We start from the raw sequence: 26,295 nt of genomic DNA on the forward strand, positions 1-26,295 counted from the left end.
CAACAAGGAGCAAAGATGCAAAATAAGATTAGCTTAAATAAGATAATTACTATCTCCAGCACGTTAAGTCCTCACTGATAAGACAGTCTGCTTCACAGTCCTTAGAAGTGGGATAAGGCTATGGAGGTCCATCCATGTTGCTAAGACCAAACTTTTCATTCCATATTGCCCAAGGATGTTGTACTATCACATCCTAATTACAGTCAGAAAGAAAGAGAAAACGAAAAGAGAAAGACACACTCAATCCCTCAACGGCATAAGCTTGAAATTGCTCATATCTCCTTTTCTCTCATACTTTTGGCCACAACTTATTCACAGGGCTAATGCCTCTTTGCAAGGGAGACTGAGAAATGTAGTCTTTATTTTAGGTGGCCACAAACTCAACTATGGACAAAAAAAACAAAGATGTTGAGAACTCCTAGCCAAAAAAAAAAAAAAAATCACTTGGAGCAATTCAGATAGAAAGTTGTCATAAGGGATTCGTGTCTATGTTTACTAAATCGTACCCTACACAAATTGTTGACACAGAACGTTACACTCAAACCAGCAAATTAAGGTTAAACATCATATGGATACAAGAAAGTAATATGGACCAGAGAAAGGACTTATAAAAGAAAATCATTAGGGGGGACAAGATAAGCAAGCATGGAAAAAAGAAAGGAAGAAGGAAACAAAGAGCAGACAAGGGGACAGACAGCACAATGAATGGGTAATAAATCTAATCAGGCACTGGGGATATGGAAATGGGTATGATTTAATAAATACCTTTTTTATTTTATTTAATAATTACAGAAAAAAGATGAAGAAATAAAATCCAATGATTGTCCATTTCTATATTACTATTGTGTGCAACTAGAACTCACTGAAAGATGTAAAACACACTTTAATACAAGAAAATTGTACTTTACTTACTAATTTCCTGATTTTATTTACTGATTGACGGATGTACCAGGAAGCATTAACTTCCTGGCATTTCTTGCCTGCCAGGAGCTATGCCTAGCAAATGCCCTCAGGCAGGGAGGTGTTCAAGTAGAAAGCTCTTTGGAATCTAGGGAATTATCAAGAACAGAGACAGGTGATTTCCAGGATGGCCTTAAGAGATATGAATGCAGAATGATAGCATCTGTTATAGGAAGTGAATAAGATATACAAGATCTCTGCTCTTATAGATCTTATATGCATGGGATTGCACAATAAACATGTAAACAAATAAATGGATGAGTAATTTCTGGGATAAAAAGGAATATACTATAAAAATAAAACATATTCATGTGATAAAGAATGACTGAAGGATAGGATGAGGGAAAGGGGAATAGGGAGAGCCCAGAGTGGGTTCAGTCATCAAGTCTGAGAAGGAGGAATATGAAATAAGTTCTGCAAAAATCTAGAAGCAGAACAATCCAAAAAGAGCAAAATATAAGAACAAAGACCCTAAGGTAGGATCAGTTTTGGCATGCTCAGCAATCAGGAAAAGGGAGTAGAGTAGGAGGGGATAGAGTGACAGAAGATGAAATTGGAGAGGGGGTCAGATTACATGGATCTTAAAGAACAAGAGAAGGCGTTTGCTTGGATGTTTTATTTTGATATTTTGAGAATTCATAGATCAATTTAAGCATAAAAATGGTATGATCTTATTTATATTTTGAAAAGTCATTTGGGTTACTCTATAGAATGTAATTTTTTATGGGGGCAAGAAGGAAGGGAATTAGCACAATAAGCAGCGCAGATAAAACATGATGTGTCTTAGACTATGTTGGTAGCATTGGAGATGGAAAGAAGCAAACAGATCAGGGTATATTTTGGATCTTTAGCTCACTAAACCTGTTGACATACTGGAGCATAGAATGTAAATATTTTACTCTTGATCACCGAAAGACAAGAAACAGAGGGGAATAAATAGAGTGTTGGGAGTCCAGGAGACTTGGTTTTTGACTTGACTTTAAATTTACCTAGATTCATGACCTTAGGTCAGCCAAACAACCATTTTAGGCTTCGAATTCTTCATTTTTGAAATGGTATCAATAACAGCATCCCTATAACAAGAGTTGTTCAAGTTAAAACCTATAGAGTCTGGACAATTTCAATGTGGTATATAAATTTAATGTATTAGTAGGGATGCCCTAGTTGCTTTTAAAAAATTCTATGCTATTCTTGCTGCTCTTTTATAACCTTTTATTTATGGTAATTAATGTGATTAGTGTGCCAATTTTCTACAGCTGTGCCCTGGGGCAATCGTGCAACAGTTGTAATTTTATAAATTGAGAAAATAAGTAAATGTCAACCTGTAATAAAATCCAAACGAATCTTTGATGAATGTTGATGGTGACTGGTAATTTACCTGATAAAATATTGTAACTGCCCAGTTACCTTCAAATAGCTGATTTCTCAAAATAATTACCATGTTCTACACAGTGAAGTGTCATTAGAGAGAATTTTAACACATACTGGTGATTTTTAATTTGCTAATTTAAATATCATATTTATTTATGAAATAGTAGCATTTTAATTCAGATTGTTATGTTCAAAAAGAGAGATGTATAGTACATACTATGAGTTCACTACTGTACAATAATGAGGCCTTCTCTTGGTCTTTTCTGGGTCATTAGCACTGCTATCACTTACAAAGGGAGTTGTAAGTAATTGTTTCGGTACAAGAGTTCTGCTCATTTCTGACTTGTTTTTAACTACCATTTATAATAAATCTTTCCCCCTGATAAAGATAAAATCTCATTTGGGAAAGAGCTAAAAAGCAATTGAAAAAAGCCTCCCACCTGGAACCTGACCAAATCTTAAGTCTAAGACATATTTAAGAAGTCGGTCTCTATCTTTCTGTTTGCTGAGATGGCATGTTTGATTTCATTATATCTGCAAGCAAACTATAGAATCATGATGACAATATGGTGTTTGATATTATTCATTGATGATCAAACTTTTGACTTGGTTAGCTTTATGTTTTGCTTTTGAAAGAATAATTCACACAGATAGCATCGGTTCAAGAAATTCAGAGGAAATAAGAGTTTAAGATTCTGACTTGAAAATGAATTAAAGAAACATGAAGTAATTGCATGGAATAAGTATGTAGGAAGTTGTGACAAATTTAAAGGGACAGAAGTAGGCCAGAAGTAAACTTAATATTTTTCAGGACATTGGACTCATCTCCTGGAGGTGTTCGTTGTTCTTTGAGCATGACCAAAAACATGGAGCTAAGGATCAATTTTGATTTGTAAATCTAGTCCAGAAAACAGTAAATTCTCTAATGGCTCAAAAGTGCTTAATCTTTGGTCTTCCTCAAACTTTCCATCTGTAATCACAGCTCTGCACCAGTTATTGGATATACATAGGTTATAAGAGAGTACAGATTGTGCCAATATGTTTGAATTAACCATTTCAGTGTTTTGCAATTAAAGATGTAAAACGTTAGCAGAATATGAAGTAAATTTATAATTTTAAATTTAAAAATTAAGAAGTAGAAAAATATTTGAAGAAACACTTCACTAAAGAAGATATACATTTTTTCATATGTCTATTTGCCATTTGTAAGTCCTCTTTAGAGAAATGTCTCTTCAGGTCCTCTGCCCATTTTTCAATTGGGTTGTTTGTTTTTTTGTTGTTGAGTTTCATGAGTTCCTTGTATATTTTGGATATTAGACCCTTATCGGAGGAACTGTTTGCAAAAATCTTCTCCCATTCAGTCGGTTGCCAACATCACTAATCATCAGAGAAATGCAAATAAAAACCACAATGAGATATCACCTCACCCCAGTCAGAATGGCTATCATCAACAAGACAAATAGCAACAAGAGTTGGAGAGGCTGTGGAGAAAAAGGAACCCTCATACACTGTTGGTGGGAATGCAGACTGGTGCAGCTGCTATGGAAGGCAGTGTGGCGGTTCCTCAAAAAATTACGAATAAAATTACCATATGACCCAGCAATCCCTCTCCTGGGTATCTACCCAAAGAATCTGAAATCATTTATACATAAAGACACGTGTGCTCCAATGTTCATTGCAGCTTTGTTTACGGTGGCCAAGACATGGAAACAACCAAAATGTCCTTCAATAGATGAATGGATAAAGAAGTTGTGGTATATATACACAATGGAATACTATTCAGCGTTAAGGAAAGATGATACAGGAACATTTGTGACAACATGGATGGATCTTGAGAATATAATGCTAAGCGAAATAAGTCAGACAGAAAAAGCAGAGAACCCTATGATTTCACTGATATATGGTATATAAACCAAAAACAAGACAAACAAATGAGAAACAAGAACGCATAGACACAGACAATAGTTTAGTGGTTACCAGAGGGTAAGGGGGGTGGGGGGAGGGAGATGAGGGTAAGGGGGATCAAATATATGGTGATGGAAGGAGAACTGACTCTGGGTGGTGAACACACAATGGGATTTATTGATGATGTAATACGGAATTGTACACCTGAAATTATGTAATTTCATTAACAATTGTCACCCCAATAAATAAATTAAAAAAAAGAAGATATACAAATGGCAATAAGCAGATGAAAAGATGAACTGCATCATTATTCATTAGAGAAATGTGAATTAAAACCACAATGAGATACCACTATACATATACTAAGTTGACTAAAATTTAAAAATCAAATAAAACTAAAATACCAAGTGCTAATGAGGCTATGGAGCAATAGAACTCTCCTACTTTGCTGGTGGGGATGCAAAATGATATAGTCACTTTGGAAAACAGTTTGGTAATTTCTTACAACTCTAAATACAAACTTACATAGAACCTAGAAATTCCTCTCCTAAGAATTTACCTCACAAAGGGAGGTGGGGAGAAGTCCATGTAAATACCAATATTCAAATGTTTGTAGCATCATTAACAGTGCCTTAAAACAGGAAACAATCTAAATGTACATCAATCAGCCAATGATAAACACATTCTGATACATACTTGCGATAGATTAATGTTAGCAATTAAAAAGAAACTTCAAATCCATGCAATACTGGATTAATCTAACACAAGACACAAAGGGCTACAAACTGTTCTATACCATTTATGTAATTTTCTGGAAAAGACAAACCGATGAAGACAGAAATCAGATCAGTGGTTGCCAGGGCCTCCAAGAGGTAAGGGTTATGAGTTTAGTACAAATGAACATGAAGGAACTTAAAGGATGATGGAAATACTCTATATCTTGATTGGGGTGGTGGTTACATGATTATATCCATTTGTCAATAATCATAGAACTATATACCTACAAAGGGTGAATTTTAATAAGTGTATATTATGCATCAATAAATGTGATTTTACAAAATTTATTAAAATGGTCTTATAAACAACTTCATGGCAATAACTTCAAAATGTAGGATGACTAGATAAAATTCAAGAGAAATACTACTTACTTAAATAGACACAGGAAAAATAAAAAATCTGAGTAATCTGATATATGTTAACAAAATTAAATATTTACTATATTCAATTTTATAATACTACATTCCAGAAGTCAACCGAAATTTTTTTAAAGGTTTAAGAAAGTAATAATAATTCTAGTCTAACACTTACAGAGAACAGAAATTACGGAACCCTTTCCAACACATTTTATGAAGCCAACATTATTTTGATAGAAAATCTGACAAGGCGCTGCTATATGAAAGAAAAGCATAATACAGTCTTATTATAAAAATTGATCACAAATATTGCAAAACAAATCCAGTAACATAAAAAAGCTTAGTATATCCTAAAAGATTTCTTTTTATTCTAGGAATGTAAGAATGTTTTAATATTCAAACATCAGTAAGTCATCTTTGATTTTGATAATTATACTGTAATTATGGGAGATGTCCTTGTTTTTAGGAAATCAAACTGATTGGTTTAGGGACAAAAGAACACACTTGGCAAATTCTTACATGATAAGGAAAGAGGGAGAATCATAAACAAATGAGCAAGATGTAAACATTTGGCAAATTTGAATATTGGTAGTTTTTTGTACTTTTCTTGCAACTTTCCTGTTAGTTTGAAATGATATCCCTCCAACATTTGCCAACAAAACATGCAAAAATCAATCATACAATTCACTAGTGAATGCAAAGACAAAGTAAATGATTTTCTAAAATCTAAGAAAAATAGCGTAAACTAGAAATAAAAAAACAAATTTATGTAAAACTTCAGCAAACTATAGAAGGCAGCTTTTGAATTTGATAAACATCAGCTTCAAAAATGAGAAAAAAATCTACAGCAAAATCCTTCTCAATGGTGAAATGTTAAAAATTTCCCCTCCTAGATAAAATGTGAGCTAATTACCTACTCTCATCAATTCCATTCCATTTCATCCTATTTTATTCACGGCCAGTGTAACAACGCAAGGACTAAAGAGTTATGATCAGAAAAGGTAAAATGCCACTCTCATTTTCAGACTATATATTTGTGTCCATGTAACGCCCAAGAGAATTTTCTACTAAATTATTAGCAATAGCACACCTCAGTGTGATTTCTGATATAAGGCCAACATTTAAAAATTGTGTTTCTTTATACAACAAATAGAAAAATCAAAATACAAAAATGATACCACTTAGAATAGCATCAAAACATCAAATACCATGAAATAAATTAAATATATGTAAAATCTCTATAGAGCTATATAACATTATTGAGTAAAATTGAACAAAGCCTAAATAAATGGAGAAATAAAATATGTTCATAGATTTAGAACTCAAATTTATAAATGTGTTTATTCTCCTAAATCAATCTATTGATTGCAACAGCAATCATTGCTCCAGCAGGCTTGTTTATTTTGAAAAATTGACACATTGATTCTAAAATGTAGATGAAAATACAAAAGGCTAAAATAGCTAACATATCAAAAACAATAAAGTACTTATAGTACCAGATATCAAGGCCTATTATATAAACTATAGGAATAAAGAAGTAAAGGATTGCTTCAGAGGTAGATAGAATAACATAACAGAATATAGTCTTGAAATAAAACACCTGATTTATGACAAAGGGGGCACTGTAATGTTGGAGGAATGATCTTTGCAATAAATGGTGCTTAGCAACTGGGCATCATAAGAAAACGACAAATCTAGACTCTTACCTCACATCATTTCCCCAAATCATTTTCATTTATTATAGATCTAAATGGGAAAGGTAAAGAAATAAAATTTTTAGAAAATAACAGAATAATATCTTCAGGGTCTTGGTGGACATATTTTTAAAATAGAACATAAAAATTAATCATATGAACTACATTAAAATTAAGAAGGCACTCAGATTGAAGGTCCTGACTTCTAGTGGACCGTCTCATTTGTTTTGGGAAAGATGAGGAAGAACAGTGACATCACCACACACCTTGAATGATCTCCCACTAGTCACTTTTGTGACTATTTTAGCATCAAAATGAAAAATGATTGCAGTGGGTTAGAACATATTCAATCAATAAAAATTCAGGAGTCCATGCTGATTTAAAGAAGAAGAAGAAACTCATTTGTTACTCTTTGAGGCAGCTATTAAAACAACTCTTTACTTTGAAAATTTATACTAAAGGTAAAGATTCATGTATTTATATTGCCGTTCCAGTAAAGAATTGTATTTCAGGACAAACCCGCAATAGCCCCAGTTTGAGAGGAAATGCTCTACTTTACAGGTATTCCCATCACCAGTTAATATGGAGGAGGAGTGATTTGAGTTAGGAAAAAATTTTGCAAACCCTAAGTGAAATCGTGTTTTTAGCAGTTGTTAAAATTCATTAAACAGATGTTTTATGGGGAGATAGGCATTCAGAGACCAACACTTGCACAGGGAGCAATCTAACTGAACAACTGAAGGATCCAGTATCACATAAACCAGTGATTAATCTTACCATCACTAATGGTGAGTCAACCTGATAGTATTGTCTGATGTGATGCAGCTACAAAATATCACCTGAGATTTATCACCTAAGAGTTATTCTGTTCAAGCATGTTTAACTTGAAACCATTAAGGCTTAAGCTATAATTGTAGATACATAGATACAAACTAAGAGATTCCACAAGAAAACAATGAAGAAAGTCCACAAGGTAGGGCATTTTATAGATCAGTTGCCCCTATTCCTTCAACAAGTCAGTGTCATAAAAAGGGAGGTAGTTGTAGATTAAAAGAAACTTAAGGCCGTAACAAGCAGATACAATGTGAGGTACACTTCATTGATACTGGTTTGAAGAAATCAGCTCTAAACAACATTTTTAATTAATTAGGGAAATCTAAATACACTTTGTGCATCATATGTAACAAAAATTTACAAAAATATACATGTAAAACCTGTTAACTGAAAAAGTTCACAAAGCAATAATATAAAATGTTGACATTTGATAAAAGAAATAACATGTACAACAACAAGAGGAAAATGCATTAACAATAGTGATCTCTAGGTGGTGTTCCTCTGTATTTTCTAATTTTGCTACAATGCATTACACTGCTTTTTCAATAATAAAAAAAGTGTTAAATGTGTCAAAATTTCTGAACAGCAAATTACTCTATATGTACCCACTAAAATATATAATATATAGGGATCTATAACGACGAACGACTAATATCATCCAGTCAATATAGAAGTACCTCTTACCTTACTTCTAGATTTAATTATAAAATCCTGACCTTTTTAGTGGCTATTAGCACTAAACCTAGAAAAGTTATATTGTGTCATTGTATACTTATTTTCTAAATTTGTTATTAGAAGTTATTTTAAAATTATGTATTAACTTTTTATATGTATTTGGGTATTCAGATTATTTTAATTACAAAAATGTGTCAGATGGTTGTTGGACTTACCGTGAAATATTGAATAACATGGTGTACACCTGAAACTAACATATTATTGTATCTTCACTGTATTTTAATAAAAATTCTTTAAATGTTAATAATAAAAATGTGCAATGCTTTTTTCAACAAAATATAGAATACTTGTAAACAAAATATAGAAATTAAACATTGCAGGCAACATCATCACCCAGAAATAACTTCTATTTCAGTTATAGGGTTTGTCTTTTAAACAATTGATGTCTATCTATCTATCTATCTATCTATCTATCTATCTATCTACCTACCTACCTATCTATGTTTCTGTCTACATTTGTTTAAACCAGTTTAGTATCTGTTTAGCTAAGTAGATAGGTATAGAGATAGACAGAGACAGAGACAGAGAACACTATAAGTTTATCTGTAACTTAGAGTTTTGTGTGTTTACTTTAGGACTCTATTTTGTTTTAATGACCTTAAACAGTGGTTTTTATTTTAATTTTTAAGAATAGCTCTTGGATTTATTCAATATTTTTACAATTTTCTATTTTCTAACTCATTCATTCTATTTCTATTCTTATTCCTCATTTATCTTTTTCTTTGATCAATTTCATTGTTCCATTTTTAATTCTTTATTTGAAAGCTTAATTTATTAACCTTCAATATTTCTTTTTTACATTAAATTACGTATTTAAAGTAACTCGTCTGAGTGCTGCCATAACATTATTCAATGTTTTAAAGCATAGTACAGTTTATTATTTTCTAACTTTAATTTTAATTTGTTCTTTGACCCAATGAGTTGAATGAGATTTTACACCAGGAGTTATAGATTTTCTGCTTATAGTTATTATTATTAATTTCTAGTTTTATTACATTGTCATCATGAACTAAGTTGTGCATTGCTTTTCCTTTTCTGAATATCCTAAGGGCTTCCTTGAGGCCCAATACTTTGTCCACTTTAGCTTGTTCCATGAGCATTTGAATAAATATGCACATATTAGTTCCCCATTAGTTATTTATGCCCTACTTAATCTCACTTATGTTTTGCCCATTGGATCTTTCATCAGCTGAGGGAAAAAAAAAAAACATTATAAGTTTTCTTTCAAAAATATGTTTCTATTTAGTGAAGAGTTTATGAATTTTGGAAACATGCTATTTAATAAATTCATATTTGTAACATTATGCATATTATCCTCTTCATTAATATACATTGTCTATCTTTGTCCCATTTAATATTTTAGCATCCATGAATGAAACTATTTGATATTAATTTTGTGACCCCTGCTCTTCGTTTCCATTTTCCTGCCAAGCCTTTGCCAAAAAGTTTCATTTCAAGATTTTGAATTCACTTTTATTACGTGTTTCTTGTATACAATAAATCATTGGCATTGTTACTAGATAGAATCCTGGAAAGAATCATGATTCTTCTCACGGGTTCAACTGTAGAGAACTTAAAAAGGTTGCTTACAGAAGTATAACTAGGGTTAAAAAAAAGTAAGAGAGAGATGCTCAGGAACAGAAACATATTAAGCACAGGAAGCCATACAGTGACAAGAGGACAGAGAATGTCACCAGAAACAAATGAGCTGTGTCCTTATATAAGATCATGCAACAGGAGCCATATATGGAGAAATTCAGGAAAAGACACAGCCCCAACGCAGGGAGGAAACAGGAAAGAAACACCCCGTTCTCTCTCTTCCTAACTTAAACCCTACTGCCGCCTTCCACCGAGTGCATTCTGCTAGATTTCAGCCCACACAGGTATCTAGAAGACCTGTACAGTTCTGCATCCATAACCACAGAGCATGTTAGAAAAGAAAAGACATCCAGGAAGCATACAGAAACGTACCAGAACACTGTGCACACTTAGCACCCATTCTCGCCTTTTGCTAAGATTAGGAAAATTGCATCCCCAGCACAGGGGAACAACAGTTGCGTTATGACTTAAACTGTAGCAGGGTGTCAGCAATTCAGTCATACTCCCAACTGGAACCTAAATTTTAATGTTACGCATCATCAGTACTCTTCATACTGGACAGCAAGGAGAGTGGGAAGAAAGAAACACTCAATTAACATAAACTATGTCCGCCTTTGGTCATGAGGCCAAATTTGATTCTCATAATTTCCTTTTTCTATCATCCATTCCATGTTCAAACTGCACTTTGCCAAAGATCTGTAGACAAGAATTTTTTGTCTCATGAGATGAGCCAAATCTTCATTTCATAGGGTCAGAGTCCTTAGTGATCCTGTCTTTTTTTGGTGGCCATAGTGATTCATTGACTTTTTATGGGACATGTAAGTGCTAAAAGGCTCCACCATGAATTTCCTGGATTCCAGACCAGTGACTCTAGCCGAGTTTTCCCTTGTTAATCAGAATTAAACACCCCAGCCAGTAATGTAAACTTCACTGTTGCCAGTTAGGTCAATGGCATTAGGAGCTAAACATGATAAGGATGCAGGTTCAAATCCCAGTTTAATAGAAACACAGCTATGTTGCTTGGCAGAAATTATATTTCCTTCATTGGAAAGCAGAACCTCCAAGGCCACCAAATAAATAAGATATTAGATAAAAATAATGAAATTGATTCCTCCCAAATTCTACTTCTTAGTTCCTGGACCTGTGTATTCTGGGTTTTGGAAACATGGCACCATATATTGGCTGATGGGTTAATCTGCTTTGCCAGCACCACAATTTCAAACCATACTGTCTCTCATCTGGCGCTGTAACTGAGCCTCCAGGAGGCCATTCCATCATTCTATCAGGCCAGCTGCCTATTAGTGATGGGACATGTGGGGGCAAATGAATTTCATGGTCATGGATCTATAGTGACAATTGTTCTGCTGTAAAATAAGTTTCTTGGTCAAAGGCAATGTACTGTTGGACATTATGGCAATAAGTAAGGCATTCTATAAGGCCATGTATGGTAACACTGGCAGAATCAATTGAGGGCAGGGGAATAGGAACCCATTTCCAGAATATGTATCTGTTTCTATGTGAACAAATAATTGTTTATCCTACAATGCAAAGAGCTCACCAGGCTATTTTCTGGTGCCCCTGTGGAATGGTTCCATATCAGCAGCTCAGCATTGCCTCTACTGTTGGTTGGTTGTACTCTCAGAGAGAGTAGCCAGATTAGGCTTACTAAAGGGTTAGTCCATTTTGTTGATTTCATGCATATTCACTATCCATGCTATCATAATTACTTTTTATATGGTCTCACTAAGTAAGCACCAGGGTTACTGGGAAAAGAGGTTTATAGACATCCATCCATGGGAGAGGTCATACACTTGACCCACCTGAGCACTGAGCACCTTCTCTATAGAGGATTGCCCTGGTGAATACAACGATGGGTTTTGGAATATTTGACAAATAAACAGAAGTAAATTACAGGAGTCTGAGTAATCTGCTCATTCAAAATATTTATGACTCTCATACTTGTTCAGACTCAGTCTCATACATATAATTTCCATTTCATAACTTAGAATGCTAATGTGCATGCACAACTCTAAGATTTGATAACTTACAACACCCAGTTAGTATGAACACTTCAAATCACATAGTTACCTGGGGTCCCAGTCTCAACTATTTCTTCCTGTAGCAAGCCAGAAACTGTTCCTCAAATAGAGAAGACCATTTGGCAAATGGGAGTGCCACTTTGTTCCAAAATCCTAGGCAAGTGAACTGTGATCCTCTTCTAGGAGTTATCTAGAAACTTCACACAGCATGACCCTTGGCCACAGATCAGATCTATTGAGTGGTAAGGCCCACATGGCAGGGATGCTTACAGAAAGTGTTCTTTCTGCATGGTGGACAGTGCAAGGTGCAGTTGGTTGGCATTCTCTGTAAAGGGGATATTCTTATGTACTTCTCTGTAATAGCTACTATATCAGTTGGGATACCTGCAAGAAAAAGAATTCTGCTTCAATATCCACCATAGAGACTTTACTGAAGGAACTACTTACCTCAAAGTGAGCAGGATTTGGGGACTCAACAAAGGATTCAACACTCAAAGATCAGAAACAGTGAAAAGCTGTTTCCATCCCTGGACCTGAAGGGACAAGGGATATAAATAGCATGATTTAGCCCAGGAAGAGCTGGAGCTTATAGAGAAAGGTCATCTGGTAGAAACTGTACTCATGCAGTATCAGGAAGGGAATAGAGAAGAAATGCCATGACTTTTCTCACATTTATTGCCCACGGATCTCCTGACAATGCTTGAACGAACAAACACATTTGACTAGAAGCCAGCTGGCAAGGGAACCAAGTGATACAGTCTTAGGTGTTGGCCTCCTGGAGCACAGAACAGCGCAACTAAGGTTGGAGAAGGAATCTGGGTAGAAGGAACAGGATAACCAACACATTTTTTTTCCTGGACCAATATATCTTTTCCCTTTAATTGTTAATTTTATTTCATTTACATATAATAACAGTGAAGATATGTTTAATTTGAGTTTTGTCATCTTACGTAATGATTTCTGGTTTGAATAGTTCTATTTTATTATTTTTTTTTACATAACCCCATAAATATACTCCTGTATGTATATATTTGGGTTTGTTTTCCACCACAGTATGCATCACAGTATGTTTTTTTTAACACAGTATTTGTGTATCAGTTAGGAAGGTTACTACTGGAAAAAAAATTGGGTTTTAGTTTTGCAAATATATAGGGAGATGCACCATATAAATGTTTGGCCAAATGCTGAAAATTTTGTTACCGAATTTTAGTAACCAGAACTTATAGCTTGATGTTATAGTTCAGGACAATAATTGTTGACACTGTCAGCTGCTAGAGTGTTCCTGTGGTCACAATAGCACAGGTAGACACTAACTTTGCTACCTTTTCTATTATTATACTTACAATGATATTCCCAAGAAACTATGAGATTTACTTCCCCTATAATATTAAAGGACAAATGTATAGATTTGAAGGTGCTAGATTCTGAATGTGTGGTTAATGGTGATGACACAGTTTCACTGGGCCAATCCCCCAACCAAAGCTTTGCACACTAATATTTTCAGAAGCAGAATTAAGATCATCATCCTGACTTACATCTTTTTATTTCTATATTTGCCTGCCGCAGTAGTTGCTCCATAAAATCACTTGAGAATATTTGTCTGTAAGTCTTAGCTTTAAAATGTGGCATTAGAAGAATGAAATTGGCTTTCAAGATCAAACAATTGTCTCTGAACTTTGAGCGGCAGAGATTATCGGGCACACTAATTTCAGCAACTATCCCAGTTGAGGATGACCGGAAGGTCTTCACAGCCTGTCCTATACGATAAATGTGCATTCTAAAGGCATATTGTATTGATTAGTATTTCCTCAACAAATGCCAACAAACACACTAATTTCTCTGCGAACAACCACTGGATGTCAATAGGTCTCGCTATGCAAAGTATTACTATTAAGGTATGTTCCAGCAGACATTTTAACATGTGATTGTTGCTGATTCACCCTGTATAGAATCATAACAAACCAGTTCCAAAACTGTATGCATGTTATATACTAGGTCTTTAGCTGAAAATTTTAATATTTCGCATATACAACTTAATCTTTTAAAGTAAATATTCATTTATTTTTAATACATATGAAAGTTTGTAGGGTCATTGGTCCCATCCAAGTTGAAGGACGCTAGAAATGATGATAGAGTAGGTTTGTCTAATATGGTTTCCCAAAGTCTAAGGTTAAATCTAATGGTAAATGGAGATTTGGGCCAATACAGAGGGTAAAGATGAATGTTGATGCAGTGTGTGTGTGTGTGTGTGTGTGTGTGTGTGTGTGTGTGTGTGTGTGTTTACTTGTATGAAAAAGGAACTCTCCAGTGCCCTGCAAAAGTAGTGGCAGAGATAGCTTGCTCAGAATATGTGGGCACTGACCCTGCCTTTTTACACTTGGTTATACTGGTTTGTGGGCTAATTCTCTTTCACAGAGAAAAATTATGGATTTCTAATAATTACCAAAGAATCAGATGAAGTGTTATTGAAAGTTCACTGCCTATTACTGTAGGAGTGAAATCTCAAAATAATGTCATTATGGATGATCTGATAGCTATGTTAAATTCTTCCAGTAGGTAGGGAAGGGTGTGCTTTCCTATTTGTATGAATTTTGGTCTCTGTTCTAAATTGACATAACTCTAAAACTTAAGAGAAAATCATAATCAACCAGAATCTAATCTTTCAGTCTAGCCAAACATTTACTTTACTAACCCAATGAAAATTTTGACGCTCTATAATACCTTTCCATAATCTCTTTCAGTCCATACTTTCTCCATTATGTCCAACTCCCATCCATCAGCTGTCGGTTTACAGTAAAAGCCATTTGTAAAACTGTAGAATTAATTATTGAAATATGTATTCCCTACTCTACAGACTCATATAATCCACATTCCCCTCTGCATTTCATTGCTTATGCATCTAGATCAGTGGTCAGAAAAAAAGATGGAACGGGTTTCATATATTATTCATTCACTGCCTCTCTTATTTCCTGTTGTTCACGCGTCAAGGGACCATAAGACAGCAACAGACCATAAGAGAAGAAAGCAGAGAATTGAACAATATTATGCATGATCCACCTCTTGAAAAGATAGTCTAATGTCCTACCCGAAGATGTTGGCCCCAGGCTCTCATCTGCATATCCTAACTACTCTAATTAGTTATAAGGAGGGAAATTTTCTTTATGTTGTTATACTGTGTATCTTGGAAAGGTAAAGTAAGAGCCTTGTAATAACACCTAAGACAATAGTCTCACAGTAATCTGTGTGATCATATAGGATAGTGGGTTTTATACTTTTAAATTTCTTAAAAGACGGCTATAATTGCAGAATATTTTATGTAAGGAGTAGGAACCAGGTCATATGAAAAGTCGATAAAGCAATTAGAAATGTTTAGCTTAAAGAAAGAAGATTTAAGGATGATATCAGAGCTGTCTTCAAATATTTGAGGGCTTGTCAGTAGATGACCATGGAGATAAATTTTCCACTGTCACACTGGTAGAGATAGGAATGGTGGATAGACAATTTGGGATTGCAGATTTGAACTACGACAAGGAATGAATGATAACAATCAGATATAGATTGCATTAAGGGGTTAGAGAAACAAACAGAAAAGGGGTCATAACAGTTTTTTTGTTAGAGTTGCCAAAGAGGAAATTTGGGCATTGAATGAGGAGTTAGACTAATTAAGCTATATTGACCCTTTCAATTCTGATTTTCTGCAATTGTATGAAATTGTACTGATATTTAAAGATCGTGGTATTCTCTTCCTATTGTTTGAGCTAATAGGAGTGAAGACAATGCATGATAAATGTAGTATAATGACAATTACGAGATTTGGAGTTGGAAAATTGGGACTTGAATTTCAGTTCTATTACTGACTCTAGTAACTTAAAAATTTTAACTTATCTGTGTGTCAGTTCTTTTATTAAAAATAATGATAATTATATTATCTATTTCACAAAGTTATTATGTGGATTTAATTAGATATTCAATACAGCAAGTCCTTAAAGATGAGCTACTGTGTGCAAGACAGTGTTACAAGCTGAGACTCAAAGATGGGAATGAGACAATCCCAGCCTAAAATTTTGCTAGGGTTTATGGCACACAAAGAGATAGCTATAATTCAACATGGTAAATGCTATAACAGAGGTGAATTTAAAAAGTGTTTTATGAACAAATAATGTTGGGAAAGTCAGATTGGTTTGGGAGATGAATTAGGAAAAAATGGAGAAGCAGTGCCATAAATCCCATAAAATACACAGAATTTAGGCAGCACAAAGAATATACTGGAAATATTCAGCATAATTAAATGCATAGAGATGAATAAAAGTCTGCCTTAAACCTAACGCCCCCCCAAATTTTTTTTTTTAAGTAATACAATGTAAGCTCTACCTGGTAAACAGGAAAGGCTGATTTGATTATTTATTTGAAAGAAAAAAGAACAGCACGGTACTTGGCAAATAGCAAGTACATAATACATGCTCTTTTAAAACCAGAATGTTTAATTTCTGGTTCTGGTCATAACAAAATAATGGATTTAAGACTTACTTCCCTGTAATAAAAAACTATAAAACTAGACAAAATATATAATGAAACAGTTTTCAAGCATTGTAAAAGTAGGATAGAGTTGGGGTCCTAAAAATGAAATCCACATTTAAAGCAGAGCTTCCATATACAGCTACTTTTAATTATTTCATTGATTTCATTTTTAATTTTTAATTAAATTTACTGGGGTGACATTGGTTAGTAAAATTATATAGGTTTCAAGTGAACATTTATATAAAACATCATCTATATATTGCAATGTATGTTCATGACCCAGAGTCAGTTCTCCTTCCATTACCATATATTGTACCCCTTCATATACACCTACTCTCAAAACTGAAAGAAATGAAGGAGGAACACAAACAGATAGCAGTAATTTTTCTGGATAGAGAAATAGATTGCAGGATGAAGCAGAGGTGGCTGGAATTTATGAAGATGATCTCACAGAAGAAAGAACTGAAATGAGAAGGAGATCCAAAAATCTACCTATAGATCCTTTTTATTTTTTTGACTGAGTATCAAATTGTGTAAGCACAAGGTAAGATTTCACAAGACCAGACAGAGAACAGTTACTAAGCACCAACAAGCTGAATAGAGATTCCACTGGTTGTACAGTGTTGGAAGGTATTAGAGTTTCAACTAACCAAAGTGACGAGACCTCACTGAGCATCCCCAGGTGTTTAAGTGAGAATGCAGGAGAGTAATGCCACAAAAGTTGGGCCAATCTAGCCCCATCTGAAGAAATACTCTAAAATCAGCCTTTAAAAGCTTAACACCAAGCATCATCTGGATCCAACTGATCTGACAATAAATTAACTGCCTGCTCAGAATAAAATTCAACACAATTTCATAGAAGATTAAAAAAATCTAGACTCTTAATAACACAGTATAGAAAATATCAAACATAAAATAAAAACAACTATTAAACATGAGAAAAAAAGGCAGAAAATTGACACAATCAGAAAAAAACAAGTAATAGAAACAGGCCTGCAGATAAGCAGGATGCTGTCAATGGCAGTGTTGTGCGGGGAACCCTGCTCGCTACGCCATTTGTCATGCGGGGCGGCCTGCGGGGTCTCTGCTCCCGCTCCCCACATAAGAACGCAGGACATGGTGAGGCCAAAAAGGAACACCCACGGAGCCATAGGTAAGGAAGTCATACCACTATGGTCTCACTGGAGGCTGGGTTTACACAACGTGTGACCTGCTGTCCGCTTTGCTGCCAACCGACCGACTCTCCTCGACTCTCCTTACTCTCCTTCAGTCTCCTCCTTCACTCTCCTCGGCTCCCCTCCGTAGCCGCGGCAGTTATATCAGTGGCCAATGGCTCAATGGCTACAGCTGATGGCCAACCAGCCACAGCTGACGGCCATCCACTATCTGAGCCAGCACCTCTCCACATGAGGCCGAGAGCCTGGAAACTGCTTTCTGGGGCTCTGTCCCCACAGGCAGACAAGCATATAACAGATATAAAAAAAGGCCAAAGAGTTAAAGAAAAAGATGAAAGACACTGAAGATAGAAGGATTATCAGCAGAGAAATGAAAATGTAAAAATCCTAAATCTAGCTACCAGGGAAGATACATAACATAAAAGGGAATGATGATAAGGAATATGGCTAACTTCTCATCAGAACAAATGTAAGCCAGATGACAACGGGAAAAATACTTTAAGAACTAAAAGGAGATAAAATATAATTCCAGAATTGCCTACTGAGTAAAAACAACCTTTATAGGCAAAGGCAAAATGAACACATTTTAGATTAAAATAAAACGTGAAAGAATGTGTTACCAGTGGAACAGCACGAGGAAAAACAGTAAAGGAGGTCTTTCAGGCAGAAAGCTAGTGATACAAAATGTAAACTCAAATCTACCAGACACAATGAGTGCCAGAAATAGGAAATATGTGGTTAAATAAAGAAACATGTTTTTGTTTCATAATGTATTTCAAAAACAAAGGACTGTTTAATAAACAATAATAATAATTGTAGGGATATAACATAGGTGGGAGCAAAATGTATCATAGATGTATCACAAGGGATCATAAGGAATACATGGAAACAAACTGGCACATGTATTGGCGTGTATGAACATGTACCTTGCCTTTTTCAGTGTATCAGTACCTCCACATTTCTATACCTACTTGTGGTGACAGTGGCAGTACGGGCAGGGACAGAGAACAATCTTCGCTCTATCGGAAATAGTTTCAAACATTGCTTCAAGATCACAAGCTCCACGGAAAATTTAAAAATACTTATCAGGTTTCACATCATGGAAATGCAAAGAAACTAGAGAGCATTGTTACATATTTGTGTCCCTTCTTTTCAGTAATGAATTCAGTAATCCAATCCCCTGAACCTCCATTCCCATGAAAGAGCATTTGTCGCCCGAAAAGGTATACAGAGCTCATTTGGTAAGCAACTTTGCAGAGGTGTTTGCATGTCATCTTAGAATTCTTGTATATTAAAAAAAAAAAAGGTACTTGTAATTTCCCATTAGTAGGAAATGCCAGTCTTTCCCCAAGATTTTATAAAAATACTGGCAATAACAGGATAGGAAACTGATAAATCTTTTTAGACACCCATTTGAATTAGCATTAATTCCTCATGTCCTGCCACATAATCAATGTGAACTATGAGTGTTTGTTAAAACACTATGTGAAATAAGTTGTCAACTAAGTAAAATTTCAAAAAATATTGACATTTTGGCCTGGTTCTTAATAACCTGTTACTAGATTGTTCGAGAAGTCACTGTGTGGGAAGGTGAGGCACAGTAGCAGGTAGGATTTCCTTAAACAACAATGACAACACCAAGGAATAAAAAGTTTCAACAGGAAAATACATAATTTGTATTATCCTTACCTGGTAGTTTGAGACTAGTGTTGCACTTAATAATTGTTACATCTGATGTTGTTTGTCAGGGAATCTAATATATATCCAAGATTTTTCCCCTAAAAATAAAGTCTTGACACCTTGTTATTGAAACATGAGGTTCCATGGCTAGCTACAGAAAAGATTTTTAGAGGCTAAGACTTCTCAAGTTTATTTTGTTCTCCATATCTGCTTCTCTCCCTCTAGAGGTGTTACAAAAGAACTTGAGAACATCCATAGTAGGACAAAGGAGAAGAAAAAAAGATTGAGTTTATTATGATAAATTATTTGTACTAATTTGGAAGCCAGGTCCCTACAGGGATGTCTTTATCCAAACAATTGTACGCATTTGGTCTAGGAAAAAAGCAGAGCATGAAAGTTCTCATTGTACTTACTAGGTTTGAAAGTTACCTGCTTAGTTACTCCTGAATGTGAAAACGAGCCCTTGTAAAATATCTTTATGTTGATCAGTTATTCTGTTGCTAAAAACAAAAGAATCTTAAAATCTTTTATAGGAGTGTCTTCCTCTTAAGAAGTTTCACATTACTTGGTAATAAATCAAATACTGCTTAGCTCTGGGTCTTTGGATTATTGGTGACAGTTTGAAAAAAGGTAGTTAGCTTTTTGCATTTGATTAGTTAAACATATTCAGATAGTCTATTTTCTCCAAGCTCTCAAAATGATTTATTTTCAGAAATTTATTTTTGAAAGTCCATTCATTAATTAAAAGTTCAGGTTTTATCCTGTTTTTCGGTGTACCCTAGAAAAAATAAGGACACAAATACACCAATTCACATCAGGGTAATTTTTGCCCATAATATTAGTTTTGACTTAGATTTTTACATCACTCTGAGAATGTAATTTTATAGTTAATTCATTATAATAAAAGAGTTTGAGGGTGTAAGTTCTATTACAAGACATTTGAGGAGAATTGTTTGAAAAATGTGGAGTTGATGTCATCTTATCAAACTGGTCACTTTTCCTAACAGAGATGAAAACTGTGTATCAAAGGAAAAAGAATTCAAAATATTTTTCCAGATAAATAGCATAAAATCCTATTTCTTTGATATTATATACAATGCATCAACTATAAAAGACACACTTATTGAATACACAAGAAAATTTGTACGAAAGTCCTAAAAACGTTGTTTTATCGATATCGGAAACCTATGTCTATAAATATTACATAATGAAAGTAGTTTTCCGATATCTAGTACAGCCATGTCACAAAGTTTATAAACTGGAGACCCTAGCAATTATTTTATGAGAATGACAGTAGTTCCTTAAGTTAATCACGTTTTTTATTGTGCTTCCCATCTTTCTGGATAACTGCAAAATTATATGTGCATATACCCACAAAAATAAAAGCAGGGCCTCAATTGGTAGTTTATCAATTACCTGGGGCAGGTAATCTTAAAAAAAAGTTTACCTTTAAATTTTAATATGACTGCTTCAATAACTAAATTGCACATTATTCTAAGAAAAAATAATTATGAAATATTACCAATCACAGCACTAACGAAGGTATTGGTATCTTTACTCTAAAAAACCAAAAATTGAAAAGAATTCAAATGCCCAAAAGTAAGAGAACACATTCTTTTAAATGTGATACAATCAAATAATTGAAAAGTACTCATAAACACTGCAACAATGAATGAGGTACTGATGCATTCAACGGCATGGAAGAATCTCCACCACACTTTGAGAAAAAAAAAAAAACAAAACACAAAAAACATATACTATATGACAATATTCTATAAAGTTTTACAATGGTCAAAATCAATCTGTAGTGATAGAAATGAGAGCACTGAGGGTTGAGGGGTGATGGGAATTGGTTAGAATGTGTTATGAAACATTTCTAAGATCTAAGATGATGAAAATGGTCTGTATCTTTCCTGGGATGTGAGTTACTCAAGTGTATGCTTTTGTCAAAAGCCCATGAATAATGACTTAAGATGTGTGTGTTTCACTGTACTTAAAGTATACTACAATTGAAATGGATGAAAAATAGTATCTAAAAACCTGGGAAAATAAAACTAGTCTAGATTTTCCCATCTTAGAGTGAATTTTTAACAAAATTCAAAGATATTTGGCCAAAAAGTAGACAACAAACAAATGATCACCAGATTAGCATTTGTGGTATGCACAATAGTTCCTCAAAGATATCCACTTCCTAACTCCTGGAAACTGTGAATATGGCAAAAGGGACTTTATCTTTGTAATTAAGGTTACAAATCTTAAGATAAGTAGATGAGCCTCCATTGTCCAGGTGGGCCCAAATCTAATCACATGAACCCTTAAAAGCAGAAAATTTTCTCCAACTGGAGCAAGAGAGATGTGGCAACAGGAGAAATTGAAAAGACTCCAAGTGAGAAGGATCTGATGTGTAGTCACTAGTTTTGAGACTGAGATGTAGGGGTTCACGTATGAGTTTGGATACAAGAGTCATGCCTGTGGGTGCTAAAGGTAGCTTCCAGCTGATATCAGCAAGGGAAGATTTATAACTGCAGAAGAGTGAAAACAGTGACCTACAACGGCAAACTCCAACAACTCGAACGGAGAAGCAGATTCTTACCCCAAGCTGTCTAACACCTTGATTTGGAACTTGTGAGACCTCTGACCAGAAATGTGAGGTAATAATTAATGCTGCTTAAGCCATTCAGTTTGTTGTAATTTATTATGGTGGCAATAGAAAACTAATACAGTATTTCAGAATGAGACTGGGACGTGAAGAGACCTTGGTTTTCAGGAAGGTTAAAAAACATTACGTCATCAATCTTGTGAAAACATAGAAAATCTGGGGAGGATAAAATTGATAACATCTTTTACATTTATATTTAATTTGTATCAAATTCTGCTACATCATTTCTATTAGCCAATCCATCTCTTTTTGTTTTCCTAGAGCTTCTCATTGCTTCTATTAAAACCCTCTCCAAGTATAAATTTTATTCTCAGTAAAAGCTTCAGTACATGGATATACTTTGCATTTTAACTTCATTTATATATAGGAATTTTTTAAGTCCAAATGTTTCTGTTGATTGCTGTAGTTATACAGGGAAAAATGATGGAACATATAACTATTTTATTTGGAGAGCAAACCAAAATCATCAGATATGCCTCAGGGCTCCTTTGTCAACCTTAAATCAAGTTAGGAGAATTTGTTTTACAAACTGGCATCATTGACTGATACTTTCAGTTTCCTTTCTTGTTCCTTTACATAGACTTTCCCTCATCCCTCCTGGAAAATTATTACATCTAGTTAAAATAAGGCTTTCTCATTTTTCATTCTTGTCACCATTTTATGAGTCATTGCTTCTGCTCTTCATCAAAAGTCACTTCCCAAATGCAATGTCTTTTCTTGCTCATGCTGGACAGAAGTGAAAGATTAGAAACCAAACCACATGTAGTGTTGCTCCCTATGGTCACCAAGGGGTAGCTTTCCATCACTAATTGAAATGACAATGTTTTGGTTTTGGTTTGGGAGTTTTTAAGCCAATCTGACCTCAAAACGTTTCAATATATGAGAAATACAAATCTAACTAAAAAAGGAAATGTTCCCTGAGTCATTATTCAAGATACTAACTTAAAAAAGAAATCTTAAAGTTCTTTAACGGAGAAACATTTTTATGTTGGAACATTAAATAATGATTCCTTTGCTCCATCATTAGCCACAAGGGACAAGTTTACTATTTATCATTTAAAAAAAAAACCACACAATAACAGTTATAGAAGAACACCTGAATTTATTGGCTTCAATAAAATGTGTTTGTGCTAAACTTAAGTAATTTAAACACAATCCATAGAAAAGATCTAATGCATAGTTAGTACTGATTTGTCCCATAAGAATGTCCACATAAAAATATTCATATTCTATTGCAAATAAGCTTGATAAATACAAAGAAAATTATAAAATCTCTGATGTCATTCTATTTTAAAGATTCTAACACATTGCCCTTTAAGTCTTCTTAGTTCTTAATTCACATATCATTAATTACTTTCTGTTAGTAATTCCTTTTCAGATACTTTTTTTTGTTTTGTTTTTTGTTTTTAATAGAATTAAACAATGATAAGCAGTAAATTGTCTCACTATTTGTGAGGCTGGGTTCTTATATCAAGTATCTGAGAATCAGTGTCGAATTATTTTTTATTTTTTCATATTAATTATAGTCATCATTGAAAATTCAGTTTCGTTCATTAAAATGTTAAACAAATGCTTATGTGATTTGAAAACAATTTAAGAACTGAGGCTTATATTTTGTTCCACAAATATTAAAAAGTAGTTTGCTCAAGTTCATTTAAGATATAGTTACAAATATTTCTTGTTTTATATAAATAACTTTTTACAGCCTATGGAATGAGAACAATTTTAAAGTAAAATAAATGTTTTCTTTTTTTCCCATTGTTTCTTTTTACAGCACCTAAAAAAATACATTGAAATTTTAGAAACAGCAATATGAATTTCTGAAACTATACGTCATCATAATTTAACTGAAAATTGGGGGTTAGATCACTAAAACAAAGTAGGTTTAATAATCCTAATGGTTTTTTCCCTCCTATTATAAGTAACCAATGAAATCCTCCCTTTTGCTATGTTTGAAGTATGAAACTGTTTTCAAATTTAACTGGGCCAACTCCAAATAAAGAAACTCTATCACTGAAGTCTATGTAACACATTTGTGATTATAGCAATAAAAGACAAGTATAAAAGCAACTTCCAAAATTTTTTTCAGTTCTATGTAATAGAACTGAATGACATATTAGAACCACATAGTGTATTATCCCTTTAGTATCAGGTTGAGAAATGGGAAGCAAAAAAGAAGAGAAACAATATTTATTCAGTGTATGCTGTGAACTCTGCATGTGATAGATTTTTTGGTACAAATTTATTCACACAGGAACCTTATAAATTGAAAATTATCCCCATTTTCCATACAAGAAAGTTAAGACTCAGATAATAAAGTAACTCATCCCAGGTCACATAATGCAAATTTCTATCTTTATTTGTCGAATTCCAATGCCCATTATGTGGCTCTCTGGAAGGAGAACAAACTGGAGAGGAAGAAGAGTATAAAAAGCAGTGAAGCAAGGAATCTCTAAACTCTGTAATGCAGTCAGGGGCATAGCATATTGACATCTTTGTGGAACTAACACCATTACAATGTAAACTTCTCTCAATATATCTTACCATTTCTTCACCCTCAGCTATAGAGAAACATAGAAGGGGCAAGGTATCTTCCACCCATTAAATTCTCCTAAGTTGATATAAATGCAAAATTTCTAGATATTGTGCAGTCGCTGATCTAGAGTGAGGCAAGTGAGGTCCTTGCCTCAGGCGCAAAATTTAAGAGGGTGACAAAATCTCAGTAATCAGGTAAATAATATTCTGATGCAATATTTTATTGTCAAAGTTAATGCAAAAAAAATCCATGATGAGTAACATGTCAACATTTTAAATAAAGATGGAATCAATATTATTGAGTTTTCCTTTTGCTTCAGGCTCCCATAGGTCTTGGCATGGTACTGTTATTAATGCTGTTAGATAACTAAGAGTATCTGCTAAAGATGATAGGTAAAAATGCTGGGTCAAAGGATATACGTATCATACATGCATATAATTATCATATTTAATTACTCTAAGTTTACCTTTTTACATTTTAACAAATTTGAAATTATAATGTGTCTCCCAGGGGATCCTGCCTCACAACCATTGATGGTGAGGCAGCAGTCCTTATATGGTTGTCATTGCTTATGCAGGTAAATTTGCTTTAATTCTTGGTGGCATGACTAGACAAACATAACCTACTTATTTGTCTGACAATAAGCTATTTGTTATTTTCTATTTGTTATTGGAAAACCATCCGTTGATGCATTCTGGTAAGATCAAGAAAGTGTCAATGGTAGAATCAAAACTTGCAGAATGGCTTAGATGAAAGTCTGGTGAGAGTACTGGAGCACTGTTTATGACAAATGATGTATCACCAATGCTCAATATGACATTATTATTCAATAATGTGTGGCAAAGAGAAACACGGGTGAGTCTTAGTCAAAAAGTAATTAGACTGTTAACACAAGGGTAATTTAGAAATTTATCATCCTTTTAATATATGCACACTAGTGATATATAATTTTAAAATCTATATTTAAGCAAGTTTAAAGAATATAAAATAAAAATCCAACATGATAAGAAAGTATACATCTTAGCTTAATTATCAGTGTTTTCTTTTTTGTTATTGATATATAAAAGAATAGTTTGTCTTACAACTAATGACATTCTTAAATTCAATATGGCATTGCCAAAATGAGCTACAAATAAGATTTTCCTGTTAGCACTAGGCAGGTATTTTCTCCTAATCTATACCATGTCATTAACTTTATGATAGCATTCATAGTTCAAAGTAATTTTTTTCATATTCACATCTATTTTTACTTTAAGTACTTATTTCAGCAGATCTTGCACATCCTATATTTCTAAAATATTATTTTATATTTTCGTTTCATACATTAATAATGTCATTTCAAGTTTTACATACATCTAGAATTTATTTTGGTATACAAGTGTGTGAGTAACACATAGATATACATATAATTACATTTTAAAGAAATCATAATGACTCAATCACCTATCGTTTTTCAT

This window comes from Rhinolophus hipposideros (genome assembly GCF_964194185.1).
Source record: "Rhinolophus hipposideros genome assembly, chromosome: 5".
Taxonomy (NCBI): Eukaryota; Metazoa; Chordata; class Mammalia; order Chiroptera; family Rhinolophidae; genus Rhinolophus; species Rhinolophus hipposideros.